This window comes from Pinus tabuliformis, chromosome 5_1 (assembly GCF_031772625.1).
Source record: "Pinus tabuliformis cultivar Carrire ecotype Pingquan chromosome 5_1, CPIR1, whole genome shotgun sequence".
In the NCBI taxonomy this organism is placed as follows: Eukaryota; Viridiplantae; Streptophyta; class Pinopsida; order Pinales; family Pinaceae; genus Pinus; species Pinus tabuliformis.
In genome coordinates this window covers 500,567,184-500,581,301 of record NC_142305.1, presented here as the reverse complement: position 1 = coordinate 500,581,301, position 14,118 = coordinate 500,567,184, and positions in this window count along the sequence as shown.

Genomic DNA, 14,118 nt, shown 5'->3' with positions numbered 1-14,118 from the left:
TATGATAGAATCTAGAAAAAAATCAGTAGAGAAACAGGTCAAAACTGACCTAACTAACGATACCGATCCCAAATGTGAAAGCAGTGATATGGATAAAGAATGGGACCATTTTAATAAAAAAATCCAAGATACTTCCAAAGCAACAGATGTCCAAGAAACTACAGGATATCTTACTCCACAGAAAACTCAGAAAGTTTCAGAGTCTCAGCCAATGAACGAACAAGGGACAAATTCACAAAATGTAGAAATCATACCTACATTTACGACATCTGAGATTATCCTAAAGGTTACAGAAATACCTCCTTTAGATGTATTCTACAGCCCACTCCATAAGCCTATAGTAAGGAGACAGAAGAAGAGAAGGAGAGTGGAAACACCTGAAATCCCACCAGGGAATGAACCAATGGATGTAGTCTAGAAGGATATTCCTTCAAATCCAACTAAAAATTTAACTACGTTGTCACAATTTGTAGGGACATATGCTACTTCCACCATTGATAAGACCATTGAATTACGTGTGTTGTTGAGAGAAAGATAAGAAAGGATAACACATCTTGAACAACAGCTAGAAATCGAGAAAACAAATGTGAAGAAAGCCACAGAACAAAGAGTCCAATTGCAGCAAAGTATGGAAGTACTTAGGATAAGCCACGAAGTAGATATCTTAGCAAAGAATATGCAAATCCAAGAGTTACAAGAGACTATGGCGAAATATAAATATGTCCCCACTATTGATGAGTTCATCAAAGAGGCATTGGAGCTAAACTCCATTATGTCAAAACAACAAGATCTATTCTGCTAGAAAATGTCCCATATCACCCCTTATTTGAATACCAGTGATCAATTAACAGATAAGGAAATTGATCAAAGAACTGAGTTTAATGACTTAAATACTAAGATCTCTGACTATATTGAATGGAAAGAATATGAAGAAGGAAGAAGCGCTAATATTCCAAAGATTGAAGAAACACACGAAGACATATTATTCATAGTTTGGGATGCATGGATTAAGCACACAAAATTGGCAGTAGCAAGAGCAGTCAGAGTAGAAAAGAATATAATAAAGGCAGTCAATCATACTTTTCATACAAACAACTTGATAAAATAAGGTGATATAAAGTCACTGCCAGATATGAAATACTTGGATATAAACTAGAAAGCAAATATGAAAATCCAAAGAGAGGCAATCACAAGATTATAAAAGACTGGCTCGGAGGCATATTGGCAATTTCTTGTCAAATCTCAAAGCCAAATTATGACACTGAATTGTTCAATCAATTCAACGCAAAGAATATTTCCACCTCTTATAGATGTCGTCTTTGCGGGACAAGTTAAAATGCAATTCGGAGAACCTCCTCAAGTAAAACCAATGTCCGACATATGCTACCTCAAGGAAAAGATGGCAGATAGCAAGACATTTTCATAACCTCGAATCATCAAATCAATTCTATTTTTAGAGTTAGTTACTAGTTAAGATGAAGGTTGTTTGATACCTCCTCAGATATTTTGTATAATCTATTTTTAAACTTTAGTTAGATAGTATTTATACCCTTCTCATCCATTTAGATAGGGTTCCATGATTTTATCAAAGAACATTTGCAAAGAATGCACTTTTGTAAGTTTGTATATGCCTTGATGAAATTATGGAACATGGTCAATACTTTTGAATATCAAACTATTGTCTATTGTTGATGCACTACTATATGCTTGGAGAATAATTTGATTGAAGAAAGGAGTTGATCTATGTCACTAGTCAAATGAGCAGAACCTCACACATATGGTACTTTTATCTTGTATGATCAGTTATATTCTACTAAATTAGTGATAAAATTTCATTTCATGAATTATATATGGAGAATGGTATTTTTGTTATGTGTTAATTGCACTATTGTATAAAACTTAGCTGAAAGCGTTTAATTTTGTTGGACACCTAATCCTCAATGGGTTAGTGTGGAAGCTGAATAGACAAAAGGAAGTCCAAGAGACCTTGGGATGTGAAACCCAACGGTCAAACCATGTACTATAAATGTATATGATTTGTTAATAAAATTGTACTCTCATGTTTTATCTTTCCTATTTGTCTTTGCCATGTGCGTGTTTAACATGGTATCAGAGTAGGTGATTGCTGGTCCTGCTCCAATTTGAGCCACTAATTTTTGTGGTCATTTTATGTGAGTTTGTTTCTAAACCTCAGTGTTATCTAGACTCTCTGAAATCTGCAACTGTTAGAATGCAGGACCTAAATTGGGCTCTCTGCCCCACTAAATCTTGGTATATACGTTATTTCTCTGTGCATTAATTGAAGTTCAAGCTTTATATGCGAAGTTGTAGCGTTACTCCTGCATTAAATTTCGTTTTATATGAGGGTCATATTTATATATGCGTTGAGATTATTGTGAGCACTAGTTCAGCGTAAAGTTTGGGAAAGCCAGCGAGAAATGAATGGTCGTGGACGTTACTGTCAATGACTCTATCTAATCGTGACAGCTATTAATCATTCACCTGTCGCTGCACCTTATTATAGCCTGCCTTCTACAGTGTCCTTCATGCAAAAAAAATGTTACATTTACCTAAGCACTCTACCAACACTACCTCTCTAGTCACACTAAGCATTGTCGCTTCTCTCTCTCACAAAAATCGGGTCTGACACTATTTCTAATGTCTCTGTCACCTACCTACCCTAGTTGTAACGCCTCAGCATCTTTCTTTGTCTCTTTAGACTTATCAAGCCTGCACCCTATCTGTTACAATTGTTACCAAGCGCTCAACTCGCTCGAATTTGAATACTATGAGCTCGAATAGGATACGCATTTGATATTATCTTGTACTTAGACATTGTTTCATTCTCTGCTCAAGAGCAGAAACTTTCATCCAGACCTGCAAATTCAAAAGTTCTCTTTGTCGAAAACAGAGGTTTCGTTGATATGCTGACAGTTTGTCTGCGCCTACCTTAACAGTCTATCAATGTAGCACCATTTTTGCAATCCATTCCATAATGTATACACCTGAATCTACCATATTGTCTACATGGTAGTCTATTTTCATAACGTTGTGTTGAGTACTATATGTACGTTGCTCTTTGCATTGAAACACCTGGTTGTCGCAGACACTAAGTGGCTTATAGACACAATGTATGGCATGGTTTTGGCATTGTTTTGCTGACTAAGTTGTGTTCTGTCCATGGACATATATAAGCTATATCCAGAGTGCTAACCACTAAAGTTCCTCATTGCACCTATCGCTACAAATTGTATCCCAAAGAACGCTAGATTCTTGAACGCTGGTCAAAACTCTAGTGACTATGCGATTGAATGAAATTGTGTGTTGGCTCCTTTCAATGTTGTGCTAATTCTGCTTGAGCGTGAGTCTGCATCTTGTGCGTTGTCTTAGCCTCCTCCATTGAGGTTTGAAGCAGCGTGAATATCTTATTGATGGAACTAGCGTGAATATATTATTGATGGAACTAGTGACCTGTGAAGGCCGTATGATATGCATTGAGCTGGTTTCCATGAAAATTTCCATGTAATTGAGTGTTGAAGGTTGTGTGTGTTGAATTCCAGTCGGATCTCTAGATTGCAAGCTTCAAAACCGATTGTCTATAGTCCTACTCTGACTATGGCTATTTGAGGACATAAAATGCTTGTGAAGAAGAGAACCCACAAGTATAATGTGCCTTGAAAGGTGGTCTTAGTTGTCCAGGAAATCATTGGATATAAATTTGATCAAACTGCGAGTTACACTGAGTATTGGTTGAATCACTCAGCATGCGCTTTGTTCTTGCGACGGTAAGCTTCCTCCAACAATGAAATCGCTTGAAAGGCAAATCTGAGACAACACTACAAATCTAGGCTTGCCTTACATCCCAAGGGGATTCATATCAGCAGATGAGATGAGTTTTGGGCATGAGTGATTGATGAAGTTGCCGATGAATGAGCTCAAGGTTGTGAAGGTTTATCCAACAAGATAAACAACGTTATACCACCTCTGGTGCCGCTGAAGTCTCCAATCGCAATGGTGTTCTTTCTTCAACTCCATCAACCATCATATGTGAAGATGTTCTATTAGTTCTTGGTGCTAGTGGTAGAGACCTGGCAGCTCTGATATTGACAGCCGATGGCAAAGATCTTGAAAATTCATCTTGTTCCCTTATTAGAGAACTAACTAATCTGGGTGGCACTATTTCTTCAACTTCGTGAACTAGTGATTGTGTAGATGTTGCAGATATTGATCCCAAAAATGGGACTCTTTCAGCTTGAATATTTTGATGAAGAGAAGTAGGATGTTCTGACATTTTAGTGTGTTCCCTAGCTGTAGCGGCAGAAGATTCCAATCCTTCAACATCAAGCATTAATAGTGAAGTTGTCCACCTACATCTACGACCGGCGATGAAATTATAAACATTCTTGCTACTGGAAGCATTGAAACAATGGCCTGCAACGTACCCTCTCTGTGCTTAGCATTGATTATGTATGCAACATTGAATTGAAGACCTCTGTATACAACAATGGATCGGTATTTGATCTTAAAGTTCTTGATCTCACAGAGGATGATCTAATAGAGAAATTTGCTACTGGTATTTCTACTGTGACAACTCTTTCTAGTATTTGAAGGATCCAAGCAAGTTTGCAGTTGTTGTTGCCCTAGTGTGGCATTGTATTTAAAACTCATTATAGTTTTTATCTACATATATATGCATTGATTTCTTGATTCGATTGTTGCATAAGAGTTTGGTGGGATGTATAAAGGCAATGATTGTTTTGACAAATAAAAGTAATCTTTTGTGGAAAAAAGTTTAGTCGATTGTATTGTTAGAACATAGTGTTGGTCATGAGTAAACTCTTATTTTTATATGGATTGTAATTGGTGCTTGCTGGTTGCACACTAATCATTTGTTGCACATTTATAAAGGATATTGTTGTGTACTGTGAGTGGGTATTACTTTTCTGCATTGAGTAGTAGTTGTGATCAGTTTTTAAGGTGTAAATATGACATTGAAGAAAAAATGGCCAGAATCAATGAAGTATTAGAGTTCCTCAAAACTCTCATATTCTCTACTACTCATGATACATTAAAAGTCAGCAAAGTTTCTCTCACAGACAGTCAGGTCTATCTACAAAATGCACAGAGAAAATTGATTTTTTGCATCTCGAATCTCAGCTACAGCAAGAAGAATTAAAACAGAGGAGTCATTCTGAACTTGTTTATGTTCAGAACAATGAAACAGACTCCCATAAACAACGAGACAATATTGTTGAAGTTCATTCAGATCTAGTGCCCAATAAAGCAGCAGTTGTACATGCAGATGCAGAAACTCAGTCTGCACTTCCCAAGCCCATCATCAGACCTTAGGAACAGCTTGTCCACAACAAGCACATAACTAGTCTTGGATATGACAAGGACGTGTCCTTTCATATTGTAGACTACTCAAAGCCCATTCAATTTTAGAGTGTTGGATTCCTTCATGACAGTTCACATCCAGCTGTTCTAGATTCTACTCCTCTTCCACAACAAAAACAATAGATTGTGAAATGCCAACACTGTCACTAAGTTGGCCATTTGAAAGATCATTGTTTTGATCTTCATGCATGTAAGCACTATCATAAAACCACCCATTATTCACACAGATGCTTCAGAAACAAACATCCTGCAAGAACAAAGATTCATCTTGGATGGATCACTTCTTGGCAATGGGCATCAACAGCCAAGAAGATATTCCAATCACATGTCAGAACTTGTTCCATAGTATTGAACAGTCTTGCAGTTGAGTTTTCTCCATCATCTCACCTTGTATCTGACGGGGGGGAAATGATGGTCATCTACAAGCTTCAATGTCGCATCAAGCGAGCTTGAGACACAACCCACCACACCAGTTTCAGAGTTGTAGACAGAAACAAAGATGCCCCTGAACATGCCTTAAGTTGGTAATCTGGGACACTTCCTCTAGCAGAAGACTTCAACTTCTTGCCAGTTTCGGAAGAATTTCAGGAACAAAATTGAGAACACTTCCTCTAGCAGAAGACTTCATCTTCTTGCCAGTTTTGGAAGAGTTCCAAGAATTGCATTAAGCATCCCAGAGTTGTTGGTCATCCTTAAACCATCACAGATTGAGACTTCCCTTTTTAGGTTGAAATTCTCCCTTTTATGTGGGGTGAGACCTCCCTTTCATGGTTGAAGGTTTCCCTCTTCAAAAAAATAGGATCACTTCCTCTAGTAGAAGACCTCAGCTTCTTGCCAGTTTTGGAAGAGTTTCAGGAACTGCACTAAGCGTTCCATTGTTGGTGGTCATCCTTAAACCACCACCCTTTATACCAACATTTCAGAGAGCACATTTAGCCTAGTGCTGCCATGCATTTTTGCACATTTTGTATTATATCTCTCTTCTTGGACTCATACATAACCCTTCGGATTAAAAGGGGGAATGTTGGACACCTAATCCTCAATTGGTTAGTGTGGAAGCCAAATAGACAAAAGGAAGTCCAAGATACCTTGGGATGTGAAACCCAATGGTCAAACCATCTACTATAAATGTATATGATTTGTTAATAAAATTGTACTCTCATGTTTTATCTTTCCTATTTATCTTTGCCATGTGTGTGTTTAACAAATTTCATATATGATCATTAAATATATGCGATATAATTTCCACATTTCTTTAACTAACTATTTAGTCAAAGAAAGTATCTTTACATGTTATCATCTTTGTTTAACAAGTGAATGATCTTTATCACCATTTACCAAATAGATATCTTTTTAGATCGCATATCACACAGAACACCTTGGGTTTATATTAAATTAAATTAATTAGAGATTTGCATGTCAAAATAGGTCATTTAGCTATCAGTATTCTTATTGAAATCACTTGAAAACCACCCATCATCATTTTCAAACCCACATTGGGAAACTGGTCCCATCATCTCCTGTCGGAGCCACCATACCAAAGGGAAAAGGAGTTGCTTTCTAAGGTCCAGATCGGGTGGTTATCCCCCATTTTGGAGTATCAGAAATCTGAGGTTTCAACATGACCCAATGATCTATCTATTTTTCTTAGAAGAAGAATATCAAGGAGAAAAATTCAGTTTTTCTCCTCAGTTTCCATTATGAATTTAATGTCGTTAGAAATAATGTTCACGTGGTTTAGGAAGTTTTTAGCTCAGAGTCCCCATGTGGCCAACTCATACTAGTGTCCTCAACGAACCTAATCGAATATTTAGGTTTAAAAGGATAGGTTTCCAAGGCTATCCTCACAAATTTCCCCATGTAAAGGTTGGCTACTATGGGGGATAATGGAGACCCCATAGACACCCTTGTGGTCTGCTCAAAGTAATCACCTTGGAAGGTGAAGAAAGTAGAAAAAATACAAACCTCAACAATTTTAGCAGTCTGTGGGTCTATAACCTCCTCATCTACTTGGATAACCTCTTCTAATGGCAAGTTTGTGAATATTTTTGTTACATCAAAACTCACAATCTTGTCTTCAGTATCCAATCTTTTTCATTTGAAGAGATCCACATAATGTTTGAATATTTAATGTAGGAATCAGTTTTTCCAACTAGTGGGGCAAGGGAATTGGCTACATATTTATCTAATCCATATGTCGGTGATCTAATTTTGTTTTTATTGTTGGGTAAAAGGTGTTTCTTCAATCCTTTGTCAAGATTAGAATCCTTGATGACTCTCTTAACTTCCCTGATAATATGAGAAATAAGGTTACCTTTAAGTTTCTTGTAATTTCCATTATTGTATAAGTGGTCCCTCATTTTTGAGACATAATCCACCTTTTTCATCACAAATGTGGCTCCTCCTTTATCGTATTTTAGAATGACAATGTCCTCATTGTTTCTGAGGCTTTTGAGAGCTAGTAATTGGCCTCTGATTAGGTTGTTATTGGGGGGATTTTATTTTCTCAACATAATTATGTGGTCTTTCCTTACCTACTCCTTTTCCTCCTCCCTAATATTTTGAATCCCATCCTCTAGGTTACATATAATCTCTTTCGCTGGTATGCGTTTAGGGGCTATTGCAAAATTTAATCCTTTGTTAAAAATCTCTAATTCATCCTCGTTCAATTCATATGAGGATATGTTTACAAATTTATTGTGTCTTCTGTTGTAAGAGTTTTGCATTGGGCTATGACGATCGCTATATCTAGTTTGGTAGTGCTAAGGTAGATAAGACTTCACATAAGTTTTTTGTACTTGGTTGTATCCTTAAATTCATTCCCTTCTTTCGATAAGAAATTTAGATTCTTTTCCATTGCAATACATAAAAGATTGCATTAAGTCATGCCAAACCTATTCAACAATTCTCCAAAATACTTCTTTTGGGATATGAATATACACTTTGGATGTTTAGTCACTTCAATTCCCAAGTAGTGGTGAAGGTGTCCCAAATATGTCATCTCAAATCTCTTCTTCAACTCTTCCTTTATGGATGTAATCTAGTTTTCATTGTTTCCTATTATTAATATATCATCTATATAAACCACAAGATATACCACAGTTTGGTCAACTTTATTGACAAATAGAATTTCATCATTAGGATTAAAGTGTTTGAAGTTCAATTTCATAAGACACTCAATTAACTTTTAATTCCAGGCTCATGGTGCTTATTTTAGGGCATGTACGGATTTTATAAGTTTACATACTTGCTATTATTTTCTCTTTACAACAAAACCTTCCTCTTGAGCCATGAGCACTTTCTCTTTCAAGTATCCATTAAAGAACACAGTGTTCACATCCATTTTGAGCAGTGAATGCAAAGAAATTTTGGATGGTGGCCCATTTTGCTATGGGGGAAAAGTTGCTTCATTATCAACACCTTATTTCTATGCAAATCCTTTTTCCACGAGCCTTGCTTTGCACTTCTGTTAGGCATATGATTTGTACTTATTTTTGTAGCTCAATTTGTAGCCAATTGGTTTGGTTTTCAATGGACGATCCACCAGCTTTCATTTTCCATTCTTTATGAGTGAACCATACTCCCTCTACATTGCTTCTTTTCATTCATCATGACAAGTAGCTTTTTTAAATGAAGTTGGTTCAAAGTTAGTAGATAAATTCAATTCATAATCATATGAAACATCCATATCATCCACATCAACTAAATCAAAATTATCTACATCACCTCCATATTGTATGGTGGAACCACTAGTTTCTATCTTTCTGAACTCATTAGGATAAACACTTGCAAGTTTTTTGGTGACCCTTTTTATGACATTTTTTCGAGATGGTCTAGGTTGCTCCACTGATTTAGATTTGGTTACATCGAGATTTATTCTTCTAATCCTCTTAATGACATCACTTGAGGAGTTTTCCTGATCTAAAGAAGTAGTCAGGACTTCGTGAGGGGGAGACAATGGCTTAAAAGGAGATACCATATTGATCCAAGACAATGACCTCCCCTTAAAGATGTGGAATTTCATTATCAAATTCATGAATTTTCTTTTGCATGATTAGATATATTCAATTGATCAAGTTATCGCTTAACAGTGTTGTCAATCTTGGAAAATTCAATAAAAAAACACATCTATAAAAAGATAAACTTCTTGTTTACCTCATCATAAAGATGATATGCCTTGGTGTGTCTGAATAGCCCAATAAAATGCACTTTCAACTCCTTCCTTATTCTTTTTTCATTGGGAATCAAAGCATATTAGGTGGAACCAAAGACCTTCAAATGCCTTGGTCAAGGAATGTGTTCATATCACATTTGATAAAGTCCCATTTCTAACAGCATGGGATGTGCATATTTTTTCCACATATATTGCACATAGAACCACATCATCCCAAAATATCAACTTTACCTTTTTAAAAGCAACATGGAGCGAACCATATTCGAGCGAGTCTTGTTCATTCTTTCGACTACACCATTTTGTTGAGAATCATATGGAACAATAATTTGATATTGAATGCCATGTTGGAGAAGCTAGTTTTCAAATTAATTATATGTATACTCTTTTCCATTATTATTATGAATGGATGCAATATGTTATTTTGCATCATTTTCATTCCATACATAAAAAAAAAATTGAATGTTCCAAAAGCATATGAATTTATTTTCAAAAAATATACCCACCAAATCTTGGCCCTAATAATTAATAATATCCATCATATATATAATGTGATTTGCAGAAGGAAAATATATAGGGCCACACAAATCAAAATGACTCAATACAATTTTTTGCATGCTTTGGAAGTAGAATCATTAAATGGTTGTTTGTTATGATTTCCCATGATATAAGCATCACATTAATTTAGTTTCCCAGGAACAGTTGGAAAACTAAAAAAGCATTCTTTTATAATAATCCAAGATTTTGATAATTAACATGTGCAAAGATTGCATTCCATAGAAGATTGAGTGGCAAATTACCTTCATTGAGTTGAGAGAGATATGTAGAGTTTTGTGCATGAGAAAATGTTCCTTTAGCTTCAGCATTATTTCCTCCTGGAAATCATGTTTTCGAATGCTTTCTTTATTTCTACTTTGTCATAAAACATTTTAATAAAGTTCCCTTGCAAGTGAATGTGAAAAAGGGACAAGATATTTTTTTGTGGCTCTGGAAGGTAGAGTACATGATGTAGAAGAAAAGCAGGGATTCTAGGTAGTTTAATCTTCACGATGCTAATTCTTAAGGGATTGTGACTTTATTTATCTACAAAATACAAAATTGCATATACATTGTCACTAAAATCTTCAAAATAAGCATTCCAAAAGGTCATATGGTAGGTTTCACTTGTATCAAGCACCCATGTATCTCTCCAAGAAGCAAATGAAGTGTGAAAGAAATATTCAGTCACTCCAATATTTCAAACTGAAACAATATAATGAGAAGATTCAAGTGCTTTACATTTACATGGATATGATGTTTTACCTTCATCTTCCTTTTAGTTTCAATTGTCATTGATTCTCTCCCAAGGGATTTTTCATGTTGATATATCATATCTATTTTGTCACAACAAAGGTAATGAATATGAAGTCTTTCTCTTTGATGGTTTTTACCCTCTCACCTATGAAATTATTTCTTCCACATACTATTTTGATGCCACTTCTTTTAGGAGAATCATGTGACTAATTATTTCTTTTCTGAGAAAGGCATACTAATTCTTCAAGGGATTGATTTCTTATATTCCTCTTCCCATAAGATTTCTTTCATTATGAAAATTTATTTACCATGGTGTCAAAAGTAATGGACTTGAGTTGCTCACTAGCTTGCAAGGATTCAAGATAATGTGATTATGTAGGGTAGACGAATTTTATAAGGGTTGTGAGAGAAACATCTGTCTTAATTCTAGTGAGATCTACATCATCATGATCACTTTAATTTCATAGATTAGGACCAAGGGGTCATCATCTTTCAACTCAAGATTAGAGAGTTTGACCATCAATTGAAAAACCTCCAATTCTAAGTGTGAGTCACATAAGATATTTCAACTTCTTCAATGTGCAATAAGAATTTGTAATTAAAAATATATGATGCCTCACCTCTACACTTACAAAACCAACAATCATGACATAGGATTTGTTTTCCTTTTTCTTCCATATGGATAACTCTTTCTCTGATATGGGGTTGGTAGGTGCATTTCATCCTCTCCCTCATAGAATCCATTCCATAATTCAAAAAAATTGAGCATGTTATCAATATTTCTAGACCACTCTCAGTAGTCCTCCTTGCTAATCATCATGATTCCAAGAAAAGAGATGAGGGAATTCATTTTCAAAAAATCTCTAAGCTAAGGTTAGTTCTAGTGACAAAATGATGAAGGGATTCAAATTAGATGGAAAATATTTTCTTATGACAATAAGACCCACCTCTTGATAATACAACACCTCACAACATAAGGACTTTACTCAGAGAAAATAATGGCTTCCTTAAGAAAGCCTAAGGAAGTTATTTTTTATTGTATTTAGGAAAGCATACAATAAGCATACATAAAGAAGATTAAAAATCACCATACAATGTTAGTCTCAATATATCTTGAACACAAACACATATGGCCAATTCCATCAAATAGTTGGACCTTAAATCAAAATCATTTTATATTTTCTACAGTATTTTATATGTTATGACTTATTTATAATACATTTTCCTCTCTAAGATCTAAAACAAATTATACGTAAAGTGAAAAGGTCACTTAAATATCTATTTTTTTCTAAGTTGAAGTTTTTCCAACTGTCACCATGCTCAGCATAAGGAAGGTCTGAGAAAATGCATGGTCATTTCAATGACCAATGGCAAGGGCTCAAATCTCTTAGGTCGACAATATCTCAGGCTTAGATAACAAGTTATGTATAAGCTTTAAGGTTGGGATTGAGTTGAAGGCCAATGTCTCAAAGGTGCAGGCATGAGAGACAATAGAAATCACTATAACAACATGACAACTCTATCATTAATGGTTTTCATTTAGAGTGATGAAATGATGGGAGACAAATGGTTAGGTTTCTATCAAACAATTAACATAAAGATATGTAATAGCCCTTGTGAAAAATCCATGTAATAAAAGTTAATAAAGGAAAATCGGAAAAGGCTGAGGCAAAGGAATTAAAAGTCAAAAAGGTAATTTTGGCACATTTATTTATGAAAATAAAAGAAATTGGGAGAAAAGTAAGGTGAAAGGTCACAGGTTGCGTGTGAGGAGGAAATTGAAGGAAAATAATGGAAAATGAAGAAAATAGAGGCCTCATTCATAAAAAGGCTTCTGAAGATTAGTCGGTAACCTTTTTTCAGTTCAAGTTTGGAGCTCTCTCATTATTCTCTCTCTCTCTCTCTCTCTCTCTCACTCTTGGTCACATAGAGTTTTCTTGGAGCACTCTAGCTTTGGATCAAGGAAGGAAAAGAAAGCAAAGGGAAAGGAAAGGGAAAGCAAGGAAAGGAAAGGAAAAGCAAGCAAGGATCAAGGAAAGGAAAGAAGGACTCAAGAAGCTTCATTAGGACTACTTGCTGATAACCTTTTGCATGTGTGATTTCCTAGATGTTTTTGACATGCATGGATTTGCATGTTGGTTTATGGTTATCTTGCTATAGGTGGCATGGTTTTGTCAGGTTATGACAGTTGATTTCAGCCTAGCCTAGCCTATTTTTGGATGCCATGGTATGTTTGGATGTTATTTCGGTTTTGAGCTTTGGAATTCTCAGATGGATTTCATAATCCGTGGCTAAGGTTGTCTCGAGGTTCATTTCCAAAGGCCTAGGAATCCCTTGAACGGTTTTGGCAGGATACACGATAAAGCCTGAGGGAGATGTCTCAATTTAGGGCCTAGTGATCTGGGTTTGGATTATGGTAAATCCTGAGAGGCAAGGAGACAAATAATTCCTCAAGTATAGTGATGGACTTTGGATGGAATTCCAAGTTTGATTCAATTGTGATCGAAGCACCAATTTTGTTGTGATCATGGTTTGATGAGGTTGGAGGTGATTTAACCCCCGGATTCCCTTGGTTATTCTTGGATTGGTTTTTCTATTAGATCCCACATTAATGTTTCAAATATGGAATGGGGTTAATTGGTTGAAAGAGATATTTGGTTTAGCCACGTCTATGGTCGGGTGGTATGTGGAAGTCCCGAACCTAGTCCTATTTTCCTATGATTAATAAAAGCTATTTTCTCTTACTTTTGCACTTATTTATATGTGGCTTTAATGGTTGTCATATCTCTGATATTTATATGGTTTTACGTTGGTTATAAGCATGGCTGAATGACTGGTTTATGTCATAGTTATTTCATATATTTAGTTGTAATTGTTAAATGGATGGATGCAAGACTGAATTGATGATGTAGTAGTTCAATGGAGAAGGAGGTGATACTTTTGGTTATGTTTCATAAGTTGGTTCAATCGTTTATGTTTTGCCTTATATCCTAGACTTGTAGGTTGCATTGATGCTAATTTTTTGAAAGAATGGCAGTCTTGGTTGGGGAGGCTTAGGCCTAGTCCTGAGGATGATTTTTTATTGATCAACATTGTTACCATGTTTTTAATTAATTCTGGAGGCTACAACAAGTTCTAGGCAGAGGGCAAGATTTTGGGCTAGAAAAGTGGCTTAAATCCCAGGGTCGCTCACACAAAAATTGCAATTTTGGTCGACATTCGTTTGCCGACAGGTCTATGAGAGCGACTTTGGGTTT